The sequence below is a fragment of the Papaver somniferum genome, chromosome 7 (assembly GCF_003573695.1).
Source record: "Papaver somniferum cultivar HN1 chromosome 7, ASM357369v1, whole genome shotgun sequence".
NCBI classification, from domain to species: domain Eukaryota; kingdom Viridiplantae; phylum Streptophyta; class Magnoliopsida; order Ranunculales; family Papaveraceae; genus Papaver; species Papaver somniferum.
The window spans coordinates 25536657-25561410 of NC_039364.1; the positions used below are offsets into that span (position 1 = coordinate 25536657).

General features: G+C 38.5%; 2 long non-coding RNA genes across 5 annotated transcripts; one reads left to right on the top strand and one right to left on the bottom strand.

Moving 5' to 3' along the window:
- The first annotated feature begins 3395 nt into the window (after positions 1 to 3395).
- LOC113292691 lies at positions 3396 to 14849 on the top strand. Its single transcript, XR_003331823.1, has 3 exons — positions 3396 to 3739; positions 3983 to 4961; positions 14800 to 14849. It is a non-coding gene; the product is annotated as an uncharacterized LOC113292691 (long non-coding RNA).
- A 6402-nt stretch (positions 14850 to 21251) lies between these two features.
- On the bottom strand, positions 21252 to 24074 carry LOC113296746. Of its 4 annotated transcripts, none has more exons than XR_003333116.1 (3): positions 23716 to 24074; positions 23582 to 23641; positions 21252 to 23128 (listed from the first exon to the last, which is right to left on the bottom strand). It is a non-coding gene; the product is annotated as an uncharacterized LOC113296746 (long non-coding RNA). The 4 variants fall into 4 exon arrangements; XR_003333113.1 differs by having other exon boundaries at positions 21252 to 23133; XR_003333115.1 differs by having other exon boundaries at positions 23448 to 23641.
- Positions 24075 to 24754: the final 680 nt, after the last annotated feature.

Here is a 24754-nt window from a genome sequence, read left to right on the forward strand (position 1 = left end):
CTTCTCATATAGGTTGACAACATTTTGAGTAGACGTGAAAATCCAGGGCAGCATGAGGCTATGCGGAAAATGAAAAATGAATTTTAGTAAACTGGAACGGTCTGAATACGGAGGACAAAGAACGTGCACTTCTTCTTGCTGCTACCAATAGGCCATTTGACCTTGACGAAGCTGTTATAAGGAGGCTTCTTCGGAGGTAAACTCGCCTGGACACTTAAAGATTTTATCATTTACCTTATTTTTTTAATGAAATGCTAGCTAACTACTCATTAAGAGAGTAGAACAGTGCTCCCTTTATCCCATTTATTTAACATAGCACCCATGTGTCCTCTGTCAATCACGTGCTTAGGTTTACTTCCTTAAGATAAGGAGCTGCTACCTGTTCTGTCGTAAGAAGTATATTTTATGTAAGGCAATATGTGAGCCAAAGTTATTAGTGTACACCAATTGATTGTTAACATGTACATAGTTGTACACTTGTTTGTCAATGTGTACATAGTTGTACACTTGTTTATTGTCAATGTGTACATAATTGTACACATGATTTTTAATGTACACATAAATGTACACATGTTTACATAGATGTGTACAATCTGGTGCACGTGATTTTTATTCCTAACTATAGGTCGGTCTTGATCAAGATGTTTTCTCCTTATGGAAGGATCGAGTCAGAGAATTTTTTATGGCACACTCGTGGTCCAAAGCGAGGAGATCCACGAGGTTTTACCTTCATTCAGTTCAGTACCAAAGAGGTATATCATTCATTTCTTTCAACTACTATAGATTGTTATAGTGTGTACATTCTTTCTAGGAAGATTGGAATGCTTGAATAACAATGTAGAAAGAGAGCGAACAAGTTCACATAAACTATAACCAGGGTGTACAATCTAGTGCACATGTAAAAAAATGACTTCATAAGCTTATTCCTGCATAAGTAACTTGGGTGTGCAAATTTGTGCACATGAGAAAAAGGTTGACTTGATAAGCTTATGTTGCAGCTGCATAGATTTTTACCTTTAAGTGTAGTATCCTTTTCTGGAGTTTTATAGATTTGTACATAGCTGTACACCATTGTTCATTCTCATGGATGTATGTCATGTTTAGTTGTATGGACGTTGGATTTGCTAAGATTTCTGTAGAGGTGTACATGTATGTACAATAGTATATGTTTTTGTTTATATAACATGTAAACTTTAATGCACAACGTATATATTTTTTATTTATGTGTTTGTAATATGTAGGGTATCAACCATGATGGAGAAGGTTGTGTATGCTATTCTGAACCATGGTGAGCGTTCAGTCATATTTTGGTAGACGTGTGCATATTTTCTTCACTGAAATTCTCTGTGGTGAATGCAGGGATTGTTTTGCTTGAATAATACGCTACATTGTTGTTTTTTGTAGATTGTACATACTTGTACGCTGGTATTCTCTATGTGTGGCCTTTTCTGTAGACCCAAATAGATTGTGTCTCTTTTAAGTCAGTAACTGATTAACTTTTTTACTTTGATTGTTTTCTTTCTTTGTTTTTTATATGGTTGTTGGTGAAAGGTTAATCCCTTCTTTTTCAACCCGTGATTTCTTATGTTTTATCGTTTTATCTTCTATACAGGTTGACTGCTAAACCAATTTCTGGAAATACGGCTATTATCTAACTAGAGCTTGGCGTGGTTGATATTTTTGTCGGTCTATATAGACTAGAGTGGGCAGTCTGGCTATCATTGATATTGGATTTTCTGATTTTTTTGCAGATGTGTATATAGATCTATACTAGTGTATATTAAAAAAAATTTAAAAATGAAAATTATATAGTCATATGGGTACTCTTTTTGTAGCTCTTGGAAAGAGCTTTCCGAATATATAAAGCTTGTGAATTTTGGACAAACGATTCGCAAGATAAATTGATTTTAATTTTTTTTATATTATATAAAACTGATGACATCATCATGAGTCACTTTGGACTAAACTGTAAATATTTGGACTAAATTGTAAATTTGGAAGGTTATTTGTGTACATTCCATAAAAAAAGATTAATTTGTACCTAGTTGAATGGGTCAGGACTAACTAGTATATTTAGATGGAATTTTGGACTGAACCGTATTTTTCCCAAACCTGGCGTCATTAGGGGCTATCCTGAAAGAATTAGGGGCGACATAATAAGACAAAATAGGTTGAAAATACTTAAATGTCCCTTCATAATTGGTAGTTTAGTTTTTTTTTATCTACCAATTGTGGCTATGTTCTTCTCTTATTTGAGAAATCCAAAATTTCATTGATTTTGAAAAATTTGAGTTTGGGGATACTACCATAATCGGTAGATAAATAACATCACGATAGATAATAAACATCACGAAACAACCGATTGTACAAATAGAGAAATTCAAAATTCCATTGGTTTTTGAAAATTTTGAATTTGGGGCTACTAGAACAATCGGTAGATAATGAACATCAAGAGACTACTGATTGCACAATCGGTAGATAAAAAATATCATGAGTCTACCGATTGTGAAAATAGAAAAACTCAAAATTCCATTGGTTTTTGAAAATTTTGAATTTGGGACTACTACCACAATCGGTAGATAATGAACATCACGAGACTACCGATGGTACAATCGGTAAATAATAAACATCACGAAACTACCGATTGTGCAAATAGATAAATTCAAAATTCCATTGGTTTTTGAAAAATCTGAATTTGGGGCAACTACCATAATCTGTAGAAAATTAACATCACAAAATTACTATTTTAACTACCGGTTATAATTTTCGTAACACAAACCAACATACATCGATATACACTATCGATTGTAGTATTGTCTACCGATTATGGTAGCTCCCAAATTCGAAAAATTTGAGATTTTTTCAAATTTCAATTTTGGGACAACTTCATAATCGGGAGACACGATAAATAAATACCCTCCGATTGTAGGTTATTTCAAAATAACAAAACTTTAAAACTACATATGTACATATTACCCTCCGATTATCCTAACATCTACCGATTATGGAGGGAAACTACCGATTATAGTTTTATCTACCAATTATAAACGGCATAATTGTCATTTCGAAAAATCACAGATAAGATGACTTAATTTTAGGTTTGGGCGACCTTTTTTGTCTTTTTGATAAAAGAAAGTCCAACAAAACAACCAACCAGTATCTATTTGAGAGAGGCTTCATAGATTTTGTCGATTCATTTTTGGAATAGAATAGTGATCTGATTTCATTTCTAGGGCAACATTGATTTTCTTGTTGTTGTAATAACAGAGATGGAGACTCATGAGGCTGGTGGTGGTGAACAGATTTGCAGAATGAAAAGGGGGAATTGGAAATGCAAGAGTGTTAGTGTTGAAAATGAGTTACAGTATTGTGAAAAACATTCAAAGATTTTACAACCAAGAAGAAGATGGAAGAGAAGGAGCTTCCTCCGGATGAAAAGCGTTGTTGTCAAACTAGTAATAGACAGGAAATTTAAAATGGGTCATGGTACTTCTGGTGCTGCTGCTGATCAAATTTTGTGAAAAACATTACTATGACTACGCAAAGTATTATAAGAAGAAGCTTCTTGAGAAGAAGAAGACAAGTGGAGATCGTGAAGGTGCAGTTGCAGGTTGTAGTGCTACTGGTGGTCCTATACAAACTAGGGCTTCCAAACGGAGGAAGAAGGTTACTGAGGAAGATGACAGGTCCATTGATGAAACAGGAGGAATTCAATCAGCTACTAGTAGTGATGATTCCCGTGAGTAATTCTTACATACGTTTCTCTCTGTTCAGTGTGATTTTTGATGATGTTGTTTTCAATTAGTTTATCGTAATTGAGAAATTTCAATGTGATTTCATGTAAGTAATTTTTTATGTTGTCGTTGTTGGTTTTTGTTTGCATACATGTTTAAATTATGATAACTAATTGAGAAATTTCATAGTTTTGTCTGTTAAGTAAGAATCATTGCATTCTTTAACTAATTGAGAATTTTTTACCCAGCTGATAGAATTCTAGAAGGTGGTTCTGCCAATATTGAGAGGAAGGGGGAAAATGTCGAAAGAGCATAAGGGCCTGGAGAACTTGAATCATTGACAAGAATTACGGAACCTATGGTCGAATAGGAAAGTCTGGAGCATTATAAGAGTAAGTGTTTTCAATTGTCTGTGGAGCTTGACAAGATGAAAGTAGAGCATGAGAAGATGAGAGTAGAGTTTGAGAAGAAGAAAGTGGAATGCACTACACTCCAGGTTAAATTAACGGAGGCAGAAACTGCTGCTACAGATGAGACTGAATGGGAAACCGCAAATGCAACTGAGTGTTGTAGGAAGATGATGTCCAATTTTGAGAGTCGACTCCTGAGGATGGAAAATGAAAAGTCAAAAATGGGATGTTTAGAGTCTCAGATTTTGAATTTGGAGAGAGTAAACCTGAGAATGGAAATTGAAAGTTTAACAATGGGATGTGTAGAATCTCGCGTTTCAAATTTGGAGAGCCTAGTTTTGAGGAGTCGAAAGGAAAGTTCAATACTGAGATGTGTTAGATCGCGTGATTCTGAAAAGATAGAGTTCGAAGCGCAGGGCTTACAGAATGACGTTACTCAAGGTGGTGAAAAGCAAAGAGATAAACACGACCGGAGCACACCTAATGCTGAAACCAGCAGTGGAGGGAGGAAGGATTCTTATGTGTTCAAGTTTAAAACCGAAGGCATATGATGTTGATGTCAATAAACATCATGAATCAGAGTCTGAATTTTCCAAATACTTTACTATGAACATTTTGTCTGGAAGTCTACATTTATCAAGTGGGGGAGAAAACATTGAGGAAGGTAACTGTTGGGGCTTTTCGGAAGAGAGACCATCTCAACATGGATCATCATCTCAAGATCAACTGGGTTTAAGATGACTTCTGTGAAATCGACAGCATATATCTGAAGACAAAATATCACCCAATGTGTTGGTCATTAACGGTACAGGCTCAGGTATATTAAGAATTCTGTATACATTTCGTTCATTTTCCATTATGCTGAATTGAAGTTAAACTGCATGAAATTATTATTAGTGTTTTCGCAGTTACAATACATTCACTTGTTCAATGGTGCAAGAATCTCTAAGCTTGCTGGTTTACATTTATATACTGTCTATGTTCAATTGTAACAATCTACTGCATGGACTCTTTTCATAATCTGCTGCGACATTTCTTTATTATTTGGCTTTACCATGGAGAAGTATGCCCTCGCTTTGGTGGTACTTGAGCATTATTACTTGTATATCACAACATCTGAAGACTTAGCTTTATTCTTAGGAATCAAAATTTGTCGACTGTATCGTACATTTTCTCATATCCCAGTCATAATATAGCACATTTATGAATTTTCAGTAACTTCATTGACTGTGGACTTTGTATATCAATATCAACTGAGTTATATAAATTTTCAGTAACTGCATTAACTGTGGACTTTGTATATCGATATCAACAGAGTTGGGTTGCGCAGGAAAGTTTAATGGTTCAGTTTCCCATGATTGTCAGAGGCGTGGAGTTAGCTTCTTTCTTCGAACTTCACTGTCATAATAGTCTAAGTAGGGCACTTTAACGGAATGGGGGTATTTGCCATGCGATGAGTTAGGGGCGTGGAGTTAGCTTCTTTCATCACCTCTTCAAGCCTTCCTCCGCCTTGTCTGGATTTTAACTGCCTGATCTCAGCCATCATCTCATCACGCATCTCCTCCATTGCGCGGTAATATCCCACGTTCTCATGCTCAGTTGAGCGTTTCTTTCTTCGAACTTCACTGTCATAATAGTCTAAGTCTTCGGCGGCATATTCCGGATCGGAAGCACTGCTTCCCCTAGAGGTGTTTGCTAGGATGATTCTTCGGTCTCGATTAGGCTCTGGTGCTTTAGAATTTGCTTAATCCAGTTGTTGGCTAGTCTTCGTGCTTTTGGTAATCCTATCTTTCAAGTCTTGGTTCTCCCTGGCCAGAAGAGCTACGGCATCTGCGTAGACCTGCTGGCTCTTTTTCAATTCTTCGAGCTCTACCATCAGTCGGTGGGACTGGTTTGATCCCTGATTGGGAGTTCCAGCTTGTACCCCTACGACCATAGTTCCCCCTTCGTCTACTGTGTGTATTAAGGGTGGCAGAGGATCAGCTTCAATTGTTGGTATCTCCAAGTTTGGTCCCCTCGGTTGAGCTTCCACCCGCGGTACTAAAACCACTGGTATGGTTTGATTCTGACCGTTGGTTGACGACATTCTGAAGACTGGTGGATGTGCGGGACGATGTGTCATAGATTCTGCCACCCCTTCTCTTTGTTGATGGATTTGGTTTGAAACCAAAGTCTTGTTAGCTTCTGTAGCCTGGAGGGCCGCAACAATTGCGTTGTTCTTTGTGGTTGCTGCTTTGAGAGCCGCGGCTGCAATGGATTTAGTGTTCATAGATGAGGTGATTTCCGCAGCATTCTGCCTCTGAGTAGCTGTTTTAGCTTTGTCTCCTTTCTGCTTGCTTCGGGTCATGACCGGGGTAATCCTCGGTGTCTCCTTTGATGAGGCTTTGGTTTTTCCTGCCTCTAGTATCTTTTCCATTTTTAGTCTTTTTCTGCATAGGGGAATAAATAAAGAGAACCAAATATATCCATGAGGATCGGGTTAGTGTCATTCGTATCCGCAAAATTATTGGAATAGAAGGAAATGAGCTGCCCAAGGGCCTTAATAAAAGAGAAACATAAAGACTTCATCGGTCTAGTTTTCGCAATACAAATCCTCTAATAAACAATCATGGACCTTGTTTTCAGACTACTTTTGAAAAGGAAAACTCTTGAAAAGGCAGATCCGTCGCGAGAACTCATGAATCTGGATTATTAAGTCTTAGTTTTAAAAGAAAAACGCCTCACGTGCAAATCTGTGATAGATAGTCGTGGATTTGTCTGCTTTGAAATGGTGTTTGTGAAAATGAAGACCATGAACCCAGAATAAAAAAGGTTTTGAAAGCACGTTGAACCAAGAATAAAAAAGGTTTTGAAAGCACGCTGAACCCAGAATAGGGCACAACTATAATGCGCGTTTAAGGTGAAATCACAAGATAAGATAAATCTTTTACCGGGACAAAGTCCCTGTTTCTAGCGCCAGATGGTGAACACATAAATCACGAATCCATCCACGTGTTTACAAACAACATTCGCATACATTCTAATTCTAGAATTGTACGTTGTATGTGTAAAGGGAATGATTATATCGATTCATCGACTCGAAGCCTTCGAGCTTGTCATTGTCTAGTCGAATATTATCATAAATAATGTTCGTATAAAGGAATAAACAGAGAATCAAATATAAATGTAAAGCACATGAAGTTCAACACTGAATGTAAGGTGCTGAAATGTAAATAATACAAAGATTTACGTGGTTCGGCACTAAGGCCTACATCCACGGGGCTGGTGTTTCACTATGTATTGAATGATTACAAAGATAGTCGAATAACTTTAGAGTATACTTAGGTCTGCAGAAGTAGGGGGATTACTTACTCTTCCTATTTCTCTCTCCTATATTCTCCTATAATTGCTCTGGATTGGTCGACCCCCTTCTCTCTTAGTGGAGAGGGGTATTTATAGGGTTGGAACGTGGGTCCTACTTCTGAGGTGCCGTTGTAATCTTATCTTCTTGTGCTTTGTGCCCATTACGCAGAGGTCTTCGGCATATGCTGCGGCCTGAGCTTGAATACGAAGGGTTATCCTCTCCTCTTCCACGAGCTGATTGACACGTGTATATCTCTTTGGTATTTAATGCGGGTAGATGGATGTCTGCTCGTGTCAGACAAGTGTCTCTTTGTCTGGTCACATCTGTGTCAGTCAAACTTCCCCTCAGCCGTTGATCTGGGATCTTCCCCGGGATTGTGTGTATTAACACCCAAGGGGTATTATCTGGTGATCCTCTAAGCCATCATACCTCTGTGATCCTATGTCCCTGACCGTCAGATCTGCTGACTGGTGGCATCTTCTGATGAGATGCTTGTTATCATGTTTTGATATCTTGTTTTGCATGCCTTCCACGTGTCTCTTTCTGTACACGTGGTGGATGATGTAAGGTGTACATACAGGGAATAATCACTGACAACTGCAGAATAACGGATTTTGAGATATTATGATGAATAATAAGTAAACCAAGCACAAGCAACTATGAAAATACGAGAAAGGTAAATCAACTCACAAAACACAAGATTTATAGTGATTCGACCAATACATACAACTTGTATATATTGTCTACGTCCACTTTGAGCCGCGCCAACTCAAATCCACTATGAAGAAAAACGATTAGAACGTCGTGTGAATCCCAGCAAACCCTTGGTTACACCGCAACAATTACCCGAGACGATAGCCTTGTCTCTTGTTCCTCGCCAATATGCTCTCACAAAGAAACCCTAGCTTTAGACCAAAAAGCTATACAAGAAATCTCTCACCGATCTCTTAATCGTTTTCTACACACAAGGCCTAACTACCTATTTATATAGGTTACAAACTTGGCCACCAAGAATTCTAACCGGTTTAGGAAACCCCTTCCCTAAATAACCACGCCTAACTTTAGGAAATAATTAATTAGTCTTCAATAACTAACAATTTCCCACTTTGAAGACTTATTGATTGTCTTCCATCTTCAACTTTGGATTGACGGTGCTAAAACATCTTCCTTGTTATTGCGGCTCCCCTCCCAGATCCTCATTTTGAGAGACCAACTAAAGCCTTGCAGAGCTTTAGCTTGTCTGATGTAACTCCCTTGGTAAACATATCCGCCGGATTCTTCGAACCAAGAATCTTCTCGAGCTTCAACTCTCCTTCTTCTAAGAGATCCCGCATGAAATGATAACGGATATCTATATGCTTCGTCCTAGCATGATAGGCTGGGTTCTTGGCTAAATGTATATCACTTTGACTGTCGCTAAACAAAACATCATCTCCTTGTTCCTTTCCCAACTCAGTTAATAATCCTTGTAACCAAATCATCTCCTTGCTCGCTTCCGTCACCGCTACGTACTCTGCTTCTGTAGTAGACAATGTCACCAACTTCTGTAACCTTGAGTTCCAACTCACTGCAACTGACCCCATAGTAGAAACATAACCGGTCGTACTTCGCCTTTTATCTACATCGCCTGCGAAGTCTGCATCCACATAACCCCTCAAGATAGAACCACCTTTTCCATAGCACAATGGTACATTTGTGTTACCTCTCAAATACCTGAGAATCCACTTCACAGCTTCCCAATGTTGTTTTCCTGGGTTGCTTGCATATCTACTCACTACTCCCACTGCATGTGCAATATCCGGTCTCGTGCACACCATAGCATACATTAGACTCCCAATAGCCGAAGAATATGGTACGTTAGACATGTACTCCTTTTCTTCATCTGTCTTCGCACACTTTATACTTGAAAGACGAATTTGACTTCCAAGTGGAGAACTAACTGGTTTAGCATTCTTCATATTGAACCTTTTCAACACTCGTTCAATATATTCAGCCTGACTAAGCATAAGTACACCCTTAGCTCTGTCTCTTATGATCCTCATAACAAGAATCTGCTTTGCTTCACCAAGATCTTTCATAGCAAACTCACTTGCTAATTTTTTCTTCAAATTCTCAACTTCTTGTAGAGATGTTTCCGGAAACCAACATATCATCCACATACAGTAGTAATATGATGTAGTCAGAACCATTTCTTTTGAAGTAACAACAATGATCTGCATTACACCGTGAGTAACCACTTCTATGCATGAAGTTATCAAACTTCTTGTACCACTGTCTCGGGGCTTGTTTTAAACCATACAAACTCTTCTTTATCTTGCACACCATCTCTTCCTTGCCTTTTACTATGAATCCTTCTGGCTGCTTCATGTAAATTTCTTCATATAGGTCATCATGAAGAAAAGCTGTTTTTACATCCAACTGTTCAAGGTAGAGATCTTCCGAAGCCACTAGACTTAACACTACTCGAATAATAGTCATCTTCACAACTGGAGAAAATATCTCGTTGTAATCAACACCAGGTTTTTGCTGGAAACCTTTCACAACCAACCTCGCTTTGTAGTGAATTTCTCCATTTGCTTCAGATTTCATCCGATAAACCCACTTGTTATGCAACGCCTTCTTACCTCTTGGTAATTTTACTAACACCCAAGTGTCATTCTCATCAAGTGAATTTATCTCATCCTCCATAGCAAGCTTCCACTTGCCTGAATCATCAGCCGCTAGTGCTTCCTTAATATTTTCAGGATCTCCTCCATCTGTAAGTAATAGATAATTCAAAGCATACCTTGGGTTTGGTTTAGGAGTTCTTGACAATCTTCGTACTTCTTGTGAAACTGTAGGAATAACTCCCACTGCAGTAGAAGTCTCTTCAACTTGTACTTCTCTGCCATCAGCAACATCATGCTCTTCTTGTTCCACACTTCTTCCAGAAACATCATCAATATCGATATACAACTCCTTATCGACGTTGCTTGACCTGACATCTTCAACTTGTGTTGTATTCCTGTCCTTGTACAACTCATTCTCATTAAAAGTGACATCTCTACTTCTAATAACTTTGTGACCCTCATAGCCCCAAAGTTTATACCCAAAAGCGTCAATTCCATAACCAAGGAATATACACTTCTTTGCTTGAGCACCTATCTTAGACCTCTCACCGGGACTAAGATGAACATAACCAGTACAACCAAAAACTTTCAAATAAGAAAGATTTACCTTTTTGACAGTCCAAACCTCCTCTGGTATCTTCATATATAGTGGACTATTAGGTGTCATGTTAATTAGATAAGCAGCGTCTCTGTTGCATGTGCCCAGAAGGTCTCGGGAAAACCAGACTGCAACCTCATGCACCTTGCACGTGCATTCAACGTCCAATTTATACGTTCTGCTACTCCATCCTCCTGTGGTGTCCTTGGAACTATCCTTTCCAAACGAATTCCATTCGTAGCACATAAATGTAAGAATTTTGTCTTGTCATACTCACCACCGTTGTCTGACCTTAGACACTTCAACTTCAGACCAGTTTCTGTTTCAACCAAAGCTTTCCACTTCTTAAACACTTCATACACCTCGAACTTATTCTTCATGAAGTAAAGCCACACCTTCCTTGAGTGATTATCAATAAAGGTAACATAATACTGGAACCCGCTGTGAGATGCAACATCAATTGGTCCCCATACATCCGTGTGAGCCAAATCAAGTTTTGCACTTCTCAAGTCTCTTCCTCCTCTGCTGAAACTAACTCGTTTTTGCTTTCCAAGAACACAGACTTCACAAAAACTCATATCAACAGACTTCACCTTAGGTAGATATCCTCCCGAACATAGAATTTTCATGTTCTTCTCACTCATGTGCCCTAATCTTCTATGCCATAAATTAGTGTCTTCACCACTACTAGCCACTGCTAAAGTAGTTTCATCTGAAGTCCGGTATAAAGTAGCGACTCTAACTCCACGAGCTAACACCATAGCCCCTTTCTTTACTTTCCAATTGTGTTTCGTTAACACAACTTCACAGTCATCATCACAAACTTGGCCCACAAACACCAAGTTCTTCTTCAAATTTGGAACGTGTCGTACATCCTTCAATTTCCATGTAGAACCATTGAATTGCAAGATCACATCACCCAAACCGATGATGTCGCATGCTTCACCGTCACCTAAGAATACTTGGCCATAATATCCTTATTTATAAGAGATCATAATACTCTTATCACCTGTCGTATGGAAAGAAGCTCCCGAGTCTATAATCCAAGACTCATCTTGCTTGTCCTCAGAGAGTATTAGAAAACCTTCCGTAATCACCTTCTTGTTATCAACAAGGACCTTCACCGGTTCCGCAGCTGCAACTACGTTGACCTCTTCTTGATTACCTTTGTTTCCACCATTATTAGCACCTTTGTTTTCCGGACAATCGCGCTTGTAGTGTCCTACTTTCTTATACGCCCAACACTCAACAAAACCTCTAGGTCGAGATTGAGATCTCCCCCTAGACTTTCCTCTAGAGTTCCATCTAGTCTTGTTGTTGTTCCTATTTGAACTCCTGCCTCTATCTTCTTCATGCATACTTAAGGCCGAGCTTGAAGAACTAGAAACATAACCTTGTTCTATTCTTCTCTCCTCTTCAGCAATTAACCTTTGTTGCACATCATCAAGCTTCAATTTCTCGCTTCCTGCAGAATTGCTAATGGTTTTCCTTGCAGTCTCCCAACTCTTTGGTAATGACGACAACAACCGTAAAGCTTGAACTTCATCATCAAAAGTAATACTAACTTTTGAAAGCTGAGAAATAATCGATTTAAACTTCCCAAGATGTGCTGAAATCGCTTTGCCTTCTTGCATCTTCAGATTACATAATTGTTCACACAACATAATCTTCCCCGATGCTGATGGCTTTTGATACAACTTTTCAAGTTTATCCATAAGATTCTTCGTACTAGTTTCCTCTTTTACGTTATTGTAGACTTCCTCCGTTAGACATCTACAGATCACGGCTACACACTTGCGATCAAGAGTTGTCCATTCATCGTCTTTGCGTGTTCCCTTTTTCGCAACTCCACCCAATGGATCAGCAAGGTCTTCCTCATATAGGTAGTCTTCCATATGAGACTTCCAAAATGCAAAGTTCTTCCCATTAAAAACTTTAACCCTAGCTATCGTACTTTCGTTATTATCAGCCATAACTCCCACTCCAATCGTACTACGATATACCCTAAAGCTCTAACCCGAGCTCTGATACCAGTTGTTAAGATCTTCACGGACCGCCGGACCTTACTTCTGGGTCCGACCACATAGCATCGATAACTCCCACTCCAATCGTACTACGATAAACCCTAAATCTCTAACCCGAGCTCTGATACCAGTTGTTAGGATCTTCACGGACCGCTGGACCCTACTTATGGGTCCGAACACATAGCACCGATACTGTCCCCACTTGACCACCTGTTGCAGAAGGTGTGGGTTTTAATCTAAAAGGCCTCGGTGCTATGTAAGGAGATGTCCAAGCTTATTAAGCGCCACATGTACTCCTCTTATTCCATGTGGGACTAACCTAACTATACATATGTGGTGTTTATCGAGCCACATACTCCAACATGTTTAGCTCATGGAACTGATTTTGTTATGCTTAAAATCTTACTACTGAATTTAAAGCTTGATTACCCCTTTTTTTTATGTATCATAATGTCTCCTAATTTTGTTAATAGAACTAGTTGCAATCATAACGATGGTTAGCCTTGGAAAGAGTCTCATATCGTAAAGATTACAAAACACTTTTCACTCCGGTATTTACCGAGTTTTCTCAATCGAACAATTTTGATGCAAGTAATGATATGATATTATGAAGAGAATCAAAACTGAAGAAAAAAAGTCGGTTAAAGCTCTCAGATGATTTCTTTTTCTTTGTTATTAATATTTATGGAAATGTTGGTGGGTATGTTGAGGAAGCTGTTAGAACTCTCTTCAGTATGCCAGATTACCATTGTTGGCCATCTACCAGAACTTTCAATTTTTTACTTAACTTCAGTGGCGGAATCAGGATTTCGAATAAGGGGGGGGGGGGTAAAAATTTTTTCCAAAGTGGACTCCCATATGGTACTGAACCTGTATGGTGTTGCTAGCGAAAACGAAATTGTTCGCCAAGTAATAATAAATAATGCTTTGTGTCCGGACGATTCTATCACTTAGCATGGCATGCAAGTAAACCTAGTAGACATCGTAAGTATAACTTAGAAACATTACCTTGAGTCCATGGCCTTTGCTTTAATAACAATGTTTGAAAATGATAACACCAATATGTATGGGGTCAAAAGAATTCCATTGTTTGAAATGTATACTTAGTGGCTCGGTAATCCAAGATCTCAGTTGGTTTCAACTCTACTGCAAATGCTTTTGAGAACAATTTCGAAACTCTACTACAAATGTTTGTTTTTGAGAGCAATTTCGAAACTCAAAAACATTTGTAGTAAATTTCCTCCGCTGTGGGCTAACTGGGTGGACTAAATGCATTGGACTTGGTGGACTAAATGCATCGACTTGGTGGACTAGATTACAATTTATACGGAATTAGTGGGTAATTATATGTTTAAGTTGAAGTTTCCTAAAATTTAGGGGTGGCTACAGCCAGGTTTAGTCAACCTGTGCTTCCGCCCCTGCACTGCATGGACTCTTTTCATAATCTGCTGCGAAATTCCTTCATTATTTGGCTTTACCATGGAGAAGTATGCCCTCACTTTGGTGGTACTTGAGCATAATTACTTGTATATCACAACATGTGAAGACTTATCTTTATTCTTAGGAATCAAAAGTTGTCGACCATATCATACATTTCTCATATCCCAGTCATAATATAGCACATTTTATCTCTACTGCAAACTTGTGGTTGTGAATTCTCATTACAGTTAGTGGAGATATAATTGGATGATCCTGTAAATAGCTTCAATTTTCGTCGACACTACCTCACTCATAAATATGAATTTTCAGTGACTTCATTGACTGTGGACATTGTATATAAATATCAACAGAGTTGGGTGGCACAGGAAAGTTTAGTGGTTGAATTTCCCATGATTGTCAGATAAAAAATATGCTGCCTTCCCCAGATTTCATATCTGTAGTTGTCATGTGAACTGGGAGCAAGTTACTTTCTTGCTTGCGGCTGCACGTGCACTGGGCAGGAAAGCTAGCCAGCAAACTGTTCATAGTTATTTCCAAGTACAAAATGGAAATGACTCAAATGAGAACATTCAACAGTAGTATATTTTCTTGGTTTTCGGTTTTCGTCCAGTTTGGCAAAGATTGATATTTTATCTTAACAGGTGTACTACTTTGGCCAAGTTTCTAATGGATGAGGACTGCAAAGGTGACCTAAAGTCTGTGAAAGAGTTGGAGACATTAGACCCTAGATCGGCTGACGACTGCAAGAAGCTGACTTAAAGATACGTGGTCTATTTATTCGGTATCTACAAAAACTGAAAAGATCCTTTTTCCTTCCAGCCATGGAGATCAAACAGCTAAGTGATAGATTGTTGTGTAAGTGGCCTTCACTTTTTTGACTAGGCATTGCAATCTTGCATCCCTTTTAACCTTCCTTAATTTTGTACACATATGAAATGGAAAACTGGTTAATATAACAAATAGTACACTGGATATGACTCTGCAATGTAGTAATATTATGGTAGTTAACACTTCAAAGTCTTGCCTAGAATCATATGCTGTGGTTTTTTCTGACCAGCGTTGGAGCTCGAAATTGGTATTCTTTTATCAAATGTTTTGGAGGCACAGCATGGCCAAGGTCAAGGCTAAGGCCAAGGAAGATGGGCGATACCATGATTCCCTTTGAAGTGGATTTAATAGGGTAAGAACAATAATAGGCTGAAATTTCCAGAAGGTGAAAGGTTATAGGGCGGATTTATTTTTGAATTCGATTTCAGTGTTTTCCTGCTCAGCAATTTAGATAAGGAAGTAAAACTAGATGTACTCTTCTCATAGTAGTTTCACTTCTTAACTATTTTTGAATTAGATTTCAGCGTTTGCTAACCATATTTAGTTTGTTGGATGCAGAACTGCCAGTGCTGATCTGCTTTTTTGTTTCACCGATAAACAAGATTTTGTTGTATTGATACAACAATTTGTCAAACAGATTCTGAAATTAGGATAGATCGGTGATGAAATCACCTCCTGAATCGAAACTCATGCCAAATCTGTGCTCAAACGGCGCATCCAAAGAAGTAAACTTCATGAAAGTTCAGATGATCAGGAAGGTATTCTTACAGGACGGCTAAATACTAATCAGTGACCCTAACCAATACTCAATGGATGCAACACACGTGTCAACATCCGATACCTTCCCTTAACAAGTATTTAAGCACACAACAGAATTACTAACAGCAAACCTACAGTAACTACTTAACTGTCAGAGCAGTAAGACTCTAACTGTCACACTGTGACATTGCCTTCCCCTGAAAATGATCCTTGTCCTCAAGGATAAACTTTGGGTAGTGGGATCTGACATTAGAAACATCCTCCCATGTAGCATCTTCAGGTGATGAATTAGTCCATTGAATCAAAACTTGTCGAATCAATTGTTTGCCCCGTAACATTGTGCGGCTGCGCAAGACTTGCTGAGGAACCATTATAATTGCTCCTTCATGATCCACAATTGGCAGAGTGGAGGATGGGGTATGCTTGAGGCCAATATGTTGCTTAAGCTGAGATACATGGAAGACAGGGTGAATGCGCGCATGAGAAGGAAGCTCCAATTTGTAAGCCACTGGTCCAATTCTTTGCAACACCTGAAATGGTCCATAAAACTTGGAGGAGAGTTTAAAGTTCTTGCGCAAGGCTAGGGAGGCTTGTATGTAAGGCTGGAGTTTCAAATACACCATATCCCCCACTGCAAAGGATCTATCTTTTCTGGACTGGTCAGCATACAGTTTCATTCTCTCTTGAGCCTTATGGAGGGATTCTTTGAGAACATCAAGACAAGCTGCTCTCTCTTTAAGGTAAACTTTAACTGCTTCTACTGAAGTAGTGATTTGAGAAGGAAAAGCTAAGTGAGGAGGTACATACCCATAAAGTGCTTGGAATGGAGAAATCTTCAAGCTGGTATGAAAGCTGGTATTGTACCACCATTCAGCTAGAGCTAGCCCCTCACTCAATTTGCTAGGCTTGTTCCCTGTGAGGCATCTTAAGTAATTTTCTAAGCAAGCATTCACCCTCTCAGTTTGGCCATCTATCTGAGGGTGATAAGCTGTGCTAAGGTTAAGGCTTTTCCCTAGTGCCTTGAATAAGTCTTTCCAAAAATGGCTAGTGAAGACCTTATCCCTGTCAGACACAATGGATGAAGGCATCCCATGCAACTTAAAAACCCGAGTTAGAAAAGCCTTGGCTACAGTGTCAGCTGTGTATGGATGTTCAAGAGCAACAAAATGTGCATATTTAGTCAACCTATCAACAATCACCAGGATGACACTTTTCTTGTTGCTGATAGGGAGGCCCTCTATGAAGTCCATAGTGATATGCTGCCATGTCTGCTCAGGAATAGGAAGAGGTTGAAGCAATCCAGCAGAATTTGTCATGTCACTTTTGTTCCTTTGACAAACCTCACATTGAGAAACAAAGAGCACAATGTCTCTATGCATGCCCCTCTAATAAAAATGACTTCTAGCTCTAACAGAAGTTGCTTGGTTACCTGAATGACCACCAATGGCAGATGCATGTAGTGAAGTAAGAAGGTTGTGTCTGATATTGCTTCCTTCTCCAATGTAGATATTATTCTTGTACCTCAAAACACCATCCTTGTAAGTGAAGTGTGGAACACTATTAGGGTTGAGAAGAAGTTGAGAAATAAGGTGTTGTGCCTTATCATCAGTAGTATAGCTGGTGGTTACTTCTTGAACCCAAGTTGGTGTAGAGAGAATTACTGAATGGCAAGTAGCATAGTCCATGGGCCTTCTGGAAAGAGCATCAGCTACCACATTGTCAGACCCTTTTTTGTATTCAATACTGTAATCAAAACCTAAGAGTTTGATTAGCCATCTTTGCTGCAATGGAGTAGTGATCTTTTGCTCAAGAAAATATTTCAGACTTTGATGATCTGTTCTGATGATGAACTTGGAGCCCTGTAAGTATTGTCTCCATCTTTGCACAGCCATGACAATGGCAAGAAATTCTTTCTCATAAGTAGAAAGTGCTTGAGATCTTGGACCCAAGGGCTTGCTGAAAAAGCAATGGGTCTGCCTTCTTGGATGAGTACTACACCTAAACATGTGTCACTTGCATCACTTTCCACAATAAAAGGTTTAGTGAAGTCAGGTAAAGCCAAAATTGGAGTAGTTGTCATTGCTTTCTTGAGCTGTTTAAATGCAGTGTTTGCAGCTAGGCTCCATATGAAGGAATTATTCTTGAGAAGAGATGTTAAAGTTTTACTGATCAAGCCATACCCCTGGACAAATTTCCCGTAGTAACCAGTAAGCCCCAAAAAACCTCTTAACTCCTTGATGGTCTTGGGCAGTGGCCAGTTTTGCATACAGGCAATCTTAGATGGATCATCACAAACACCATTAGCTGTAATTATGTGGCCAAGGTACTCCAAAGAAGGTTGGCCAAAGAAACATTTAAACATCTTAGCAAAGAGTTGGTGCTGTCTAAGGAGAGAAAAAACAATCTTCAAATGTTCTAAATGGTCCTCCATACTGGGGCTGTAAACAAGGATGTCATCAAAGAAAACAAGAACAAATTTCCTCAAGTAAGGATGAAAAATCTCATTCATTAAAGCCTGGAATGTAGCTGGTGCATTTGTCAGGCCAAATGGCATGACCTTTTAACTCATAATTCCCTTGATGAGTCCTAAAAGTTGTTTTGAAGATGTCCAAATCATGAACTCTAATCTGATGATAACCAGCTCTAAGGTCAATCTTGGTTAAAATAATGACACCCTTCAACTCATCTAATAATTCATCCACAATTGGAATGGGGAATTTATCTTTAATGGTGATGTTGTTGAGTTTCTTGTAATCAACACAGAATCTCCAAAAGTTATCTTTCTTTTTGACCAACAAAATTGGAGAAGCAAATGGACTGTGGCTAGGTTGAATTACACCAGAGTTAAGCATGTCTTTCACAAGTTGTTCAACTGTAGATTTTTGGATATATGGGCATTTATAAGCTCTTTGGTTTACTGGTATTGAAAATGGTTGCAATGGAATTTTGTGATCCAAACTTCTTTTAGGTGGAAGTTGAGTAGGTTCCTGAAATATGTCATTGAACTCTTGTAACAATGGGGAGATAGCTGTAGGAGGTGAAGGAGGAGGAGTGGTAGATATAGAGAATAAATGACCAATAACTCCATGAGTAGTTTTTGAAATAAACCTTTTGACAGCTAAGCCACTAACCATGAGTAAGGAAGTAGATGGAGGAGAACCTTGTAAAGTAATTTTCTTGTTATGATGCTTGAAAGAAATACTTAACTTAGAAAAGTTAAATATCACCTCACCTAATTTTCTGAGCCAGTCAGCTCCAAGCACAATATCAGAGCCCCCTAAAGGTAAAATTTTCAAATCTTCAGTAAAATGATGGCCCTGCATACTCCATTGCAGTTTAGGACATAGACCAGTACTCACAGTTTTGTCACCATTGGCTACAATCACCATCATAGGAGCAGTTTGAGTGACAGGGCAATGGATTTTAGAAGCTAAAGTACTATCTATAAAGATAGTGGTACTACCTGAATCAATTAATATGGACACCTTGTGCTTATGAAGAATGCCAGGGATTCTGATGGTGTCTCCTGTGACAGTGCCTGTAAGAGCATGTAATGATATCTCCATGTCAGATTGCACTAGTGATTCTACAGCTTCCTCAAAAACCTCATCCTCTTACTCAGTTTCTTGTGAGTCAGAGGGTTCCATCTGTAACATGAATATCTTTTGTTTCCCTTTGCAGAGGTGGCCTTGTTTGTAAACAGCATCACAATTATAACACAGTCCTTGATCCCTTCTCTTTTGCATCTCCTCTGGAGTGAGTCTTTTAATTGTGGGTCTTGTAGTGGAAGGCTTGTACTGAGGTGTGAAAAAAGATTTTGGTGTTGGGGGTATAGATTTAGGTGAAGTTAAAATGGGTTTAGGTGGAAAGGAGGGTGAAGGGTATTGTCTGTTAGAAGAATATGAGGTGTTAAAAGATCTAGTAATTTTTTTGTTGGTTGAAGCAGCTAGATTGACTTTCTGTTCCTGAAGTCTAGCTAGTGAGAAAGCCTCGGTAAGTGTTGCAGGTTGAAACATGGATACAGACTTTCCAATCTCCTCCTTGAGACCACTCAAAAAACTCATAACGAAGTAATCCTCAATAAGAGTAGGATTCATGTTCAACATTAATGCTTTTAAGGACTCAAATGCTTCATAATAATCATCCACAATAGAGAGTTGAACTAATTTATTGAAACTACCCATAAAATTTTCTTCAATTGGATTTTCAAATCTAGCAATTAAATGAGTAGCTAAATCTGGCCATGTAATACGAGGTCGATTGACCTGAAAATTTAAAAACCATTTTTCAGCTTTACCCTCTAAGTAAATTGCAGCAATATTTACCTTCATGTGATCTTCAATTCCATTAAGTTTGAAGTATGTTTCGCTTTTTTGTATCCAACCCCTCGGATTATCACCATCGAATTGTGGAAAATCTAGTTTAGGAACTCGATATTGAGGAGTAGTGTAAAACGGAGGAGGAAAGGAGTGAGTCTCATTAGCCGCTGAATGAGATCCAGATTCTTTCTCAGGAGTGAGTGGTGGCTTATCCAAGAACTTGAGAAGGGTTTCGAATTGTTTTGACAGCTTATCAACTGCACCACGAATATCAGTCACGTCTGTAGTAAGTTTATCATAAGATCCTTTGAGTTTCCGAACCTCTGATTCAACATCCTTCAAGGTCATGATGAAAAAAATTTGTGGGTGATTTGAGTGAAATGGAACGGCTCTGATGCCAAATGTTGTATTGATACAACAATTTGTCAAACAGATTCTGAAATTAGGATAGATCGGTGATGAAATCACCTCCTGAATCGAAACTCAGGCCAATTTTGTGCTCAAACGGCGCAGCCAAAGAAGTAAACTTCATTAAAATTCAGATGATCAGGAAGGTATTCTTACAGGACGGCTAAATACTAATCAGTGACCCTAACCAATACTCAATGGATGCAACACACGTGTCGACATCCGATACCTTCCCTTAACAAGTATTTAAGCACACAACAGAATTACTAACAACAGACCTACAGTAACTACTTAGCTGTCAGAGCAGTAAGACTCTAATTGTCACACTGTGACAGATTTCACCTAGCACCAGAAGATTTTCCAGAGAACCAGATTCAATTTTCTGTTGAGCATAGTGTGCGTGCAGCTTTTGAGACATGATTGTCGATCTTTACCCAAGCCAGGTCTTGACATTGTTCAACATATAGAATGAATTGAATCATAGTTACACTCTTCTGATGTTTGTAACCACCAAATATTTTATTCCATCAACATTTTGTAAAATTTTGGTGTATTAATGTAAGCAACAGGCGAAAATTTGAATAGAATGCGAAACCAATTTTGTGTTGAACTGATTTAACCTGTAGAACCTTGTTAGATTAAAAGTTAATTCTCATCATTTTTGGTATTGCTGATCATACGAAGTTCATACGGTACGACTCATACCTTACATGCAGCTCCGTCTCAGTTTTGGCTAAACAATAACGGAATGGTCAAAGTGAGACGACTTAGTCAAACAATCAAAAGCAATAACATCAGACCCGTATATAAAATACCGCAAAACAATTGGAAGAGATCAAAAAACTAAAAAAGAAGCACCACCATTACTGTTCCAGGAACTAGAAGATTCAAACCAGAGAAATTAAAACAAAACAAAGACTGCTATTACTGTTTAGCAAGATCACCTCAAAGTCTAAAATATGAAAGACAACAACGAGGATTCAGATTTACGGAGAATTACGGGAAAACGAAAGATATCAGATGAGGAGAATTCTCAACCTGAAACAACACTGTAAGTTGCTGATCATAACTTCATTGTTCATTACTTGTTTCTTATTTTCTCCTTCTCTATTTATTTCTCTCTCTGTACATTCATGTCTGACGAAAGGGTTTTCTCCTTATCAGATACCCATCAAGAATCACTCCTTCCATTGATCCATCGCCAAGAACTGAACAACAAACTTCAATGATTAGGTACAATGTCTTATGTCTCTGTCTTAGTAGTTAGTATCATTTTCTTTCTCTCCTTCGTTCAAATCTTTCTGATGTTGTTCTTGCTTCTATTTTCTGTTTCTTGAAATTCAATCCTATGTCACCGTAGGCCTCAGATAAATCACCGTACTGGACTTCCATACGGCTACAGGTTTCAGCCAACGGACTAGAATTGGTGCTGAAGTACTTAATACCAAAGGTTGCTAACCCACACTTTAGGGCTCCTGAAATCACCGAGGCTGACATTTATGCATTTCACCCTCAAGAACTCTTAGGTAACCACATCCTGTCTACCTTTTTTTTTTTTTTCCCAGTCTTTGTTTATTCTGGACCTTATTCTGAGATATGGTACCTGCCTGAATCACTAAATGCATGTGGATGAATATTTCCTGCAGAAAGGAACCCAGAGAGACACGCTTTTTATTTTACCCCAACCCAGAAAGTGAGTGAAAAAGGCACTCGAACAAAACGTACTGTTGGAGGAAACAGCGGAGTGTGGCAGAACTCTGGAACTAAGCCCATAGAGGGACTCCCCGGTACGGTAATCGCCTACAAGAACAGTTTTACATTCTACAACGGTAAGAGTAAGAAGACCGGAGATAAAACCGAATGGCTCATGAAAGAATTCGTGCTAAATCAAGGTAATGATGAGACCAGTATGATGAATAAAGACGACGACTGGGTTCTCTGTCATCTCTATGACAGCAAATTTTACAAAGACGCAGCTGCAAGTGTTGGAGGAGATGACGTTCTGTTAAGAGAAGAAGTCATTACTGAAGGCCTCAATACACAATCAACTGTTGAAGGAGAAAAAAGTCTTAGATATCTTGGTAATCAGAGTGACAGTAGACCACAACCTCTGTTTCGTAATGATACTGCTCATAATGCTAACACCAAACTGATATTAGGAACCACTGCCTCAACGTCCTCCAATGTCACCACAACAGCTGGTACAAGCACTGCCACGATGTTCTTTAGTATCATCAACCCAGCAGTTCCTCATCAAGGACATCAACAGCAACTAGTATCAGCGTCCAATAGTGGGGACAACGACACTGATGGTAGTATCAACACCGATCTAACACTGGGAACTACTGCCTCAACGTCCTCCAGTGTTACCACAACAGCCAGTACCAGCAGTGCCACGATGTCTGTTAGTGCTACCCAGGCAGTTCCTAGTCATCCAGGATAGCAACAGCAACAAAAATCGATGTCCAAGTCTGGGGATAACTGCATTACTGAAGTGGAAGTTCGTGGGAATGTCGAAGCTAGAGAACAAATGCTAATTGGAAGTCCAGAACCCAATACTAAATTGAGCCTCTAGGATGGGAGAACGGATCCTTGTATCTGCACTTTCCAAATTTCCAAATAAGTAGGAAGAATAGCAGCATTATCTCTTATCCCTCTGCCCTGAACAAAAATATAGTTCAGCATTATTATTCAATCTGAATATCCGAGCTTTTCTATATTCAACTTCTGCGTAGGAGATGTTAACCAGATAATTTTGGTTATTAGTTGTTTATTTAACTGTTCAGTGTAGTTTAATAGCTTGATAAATAGTAGATAATGATATGTCATTGTTGTCTATTTCTGCGTTCTGACATAATATTTGATTGAGACTTTGTAGTACACAATTTGAATCTGCATATGGTGTTAATCACACAAATTAGTCCCACCTACATGTTATAATCTAACAATATGAATATCAAATCTCCAGTACTTACCACATTTAAGATGGAATGGTTGGTCATATTGTGGATAGCTTAAACTCAAACTTTTCATTCAGTAGCTTTAGGAACATGTATATCAAACAACCCAAATTAGTCATTAGAATCAGATCATGGATGAAGAAACAAACCTTAGGAACATGTATAGCAAACCAAAATATGGTATTTATTTAGGATGAGCAGCATGATTTCTGCAACAACAACAGCAATTTTAGTACCAATTGAGAAAATGAATGCATTTTAGTAAGGAAAATCAACAAATCACCTTCCTGCAGCACCACAAATTTATAATTAGCCAAATCTGCTACCTTCCTTTAAGCATTGCCGTTGGCAGAAGACCTTCCTCATCTTCATCATCAAATCATGCCCCAATTTTAATGAAAGTGGAAGAAGATTAAAAAAAGAAAAACCTAAGGTGTTGCCAGTGATGATTGGAGATTAAAGATATTTTGAATCAAGCTAATCAAGGGAATTCACAGGCCATCTAGATCCCTAATTAAGCCCCAACTCTTTCAATCTCGTCGATCTAAAGTAAGAAGAAGGAAAAATGAAAAAAAAACAAATTTTAGGTGGATGAAAACTTTGGTGAGAAGTGAAAAGACCCGGCATGTGGCTGTCACAAGTGGTGGCACAAAAAAGCGCCTTTCTTTAGCGTGTCGCGTCCTAATAATATAGCCATTCCATTGCTCTCCCGTGACGGAGAGTTATAGCGCGTTTGGTACACATCCCGAAGTTGTTTTTTTACTATTAAAAGTAAAAAAGTCAGAAATTGATTTGGGTAATCAATTTCAGAATGATTTCCAGAAACAGAAAAGTTAACTCTTTGTGAAGCAAAATATTTTTACTTCTGACTTCAACTTCTGGAGAAACAGAATACCAGAAGCGGATTTGTATCCATTTGTACTATCCTTGACCATTATACGTATATTGACCAAGGTTTTACGTATAATGGTCAAGGATATTACAAATAGATGAAATTGTACACACATGATCTATAGTTGAGATACTCTCACAAATTGGGGGATACTCAAAAAAAGGAAAAAAAATTTACTATAAAGTAGTTGAAGTATCCCTTATGCAAATAATCTTGGTAATAACTAAATTACTCTCGAGTATCCCCTACATGTATGAAGATTAAACTTACATTTTGATTTTATCTATTTAAGTTTTAGTTATAGAAGAATAAGAAGGATTTTGGGAGATTTGAGTGATATAAGAGATTCTAGTGAAGAATTTCACATCGGGGAATCCTCACTAAAATCGGTATTAAAACATCTTAGCAGGCGGCGTTGCATCCCTGCAGT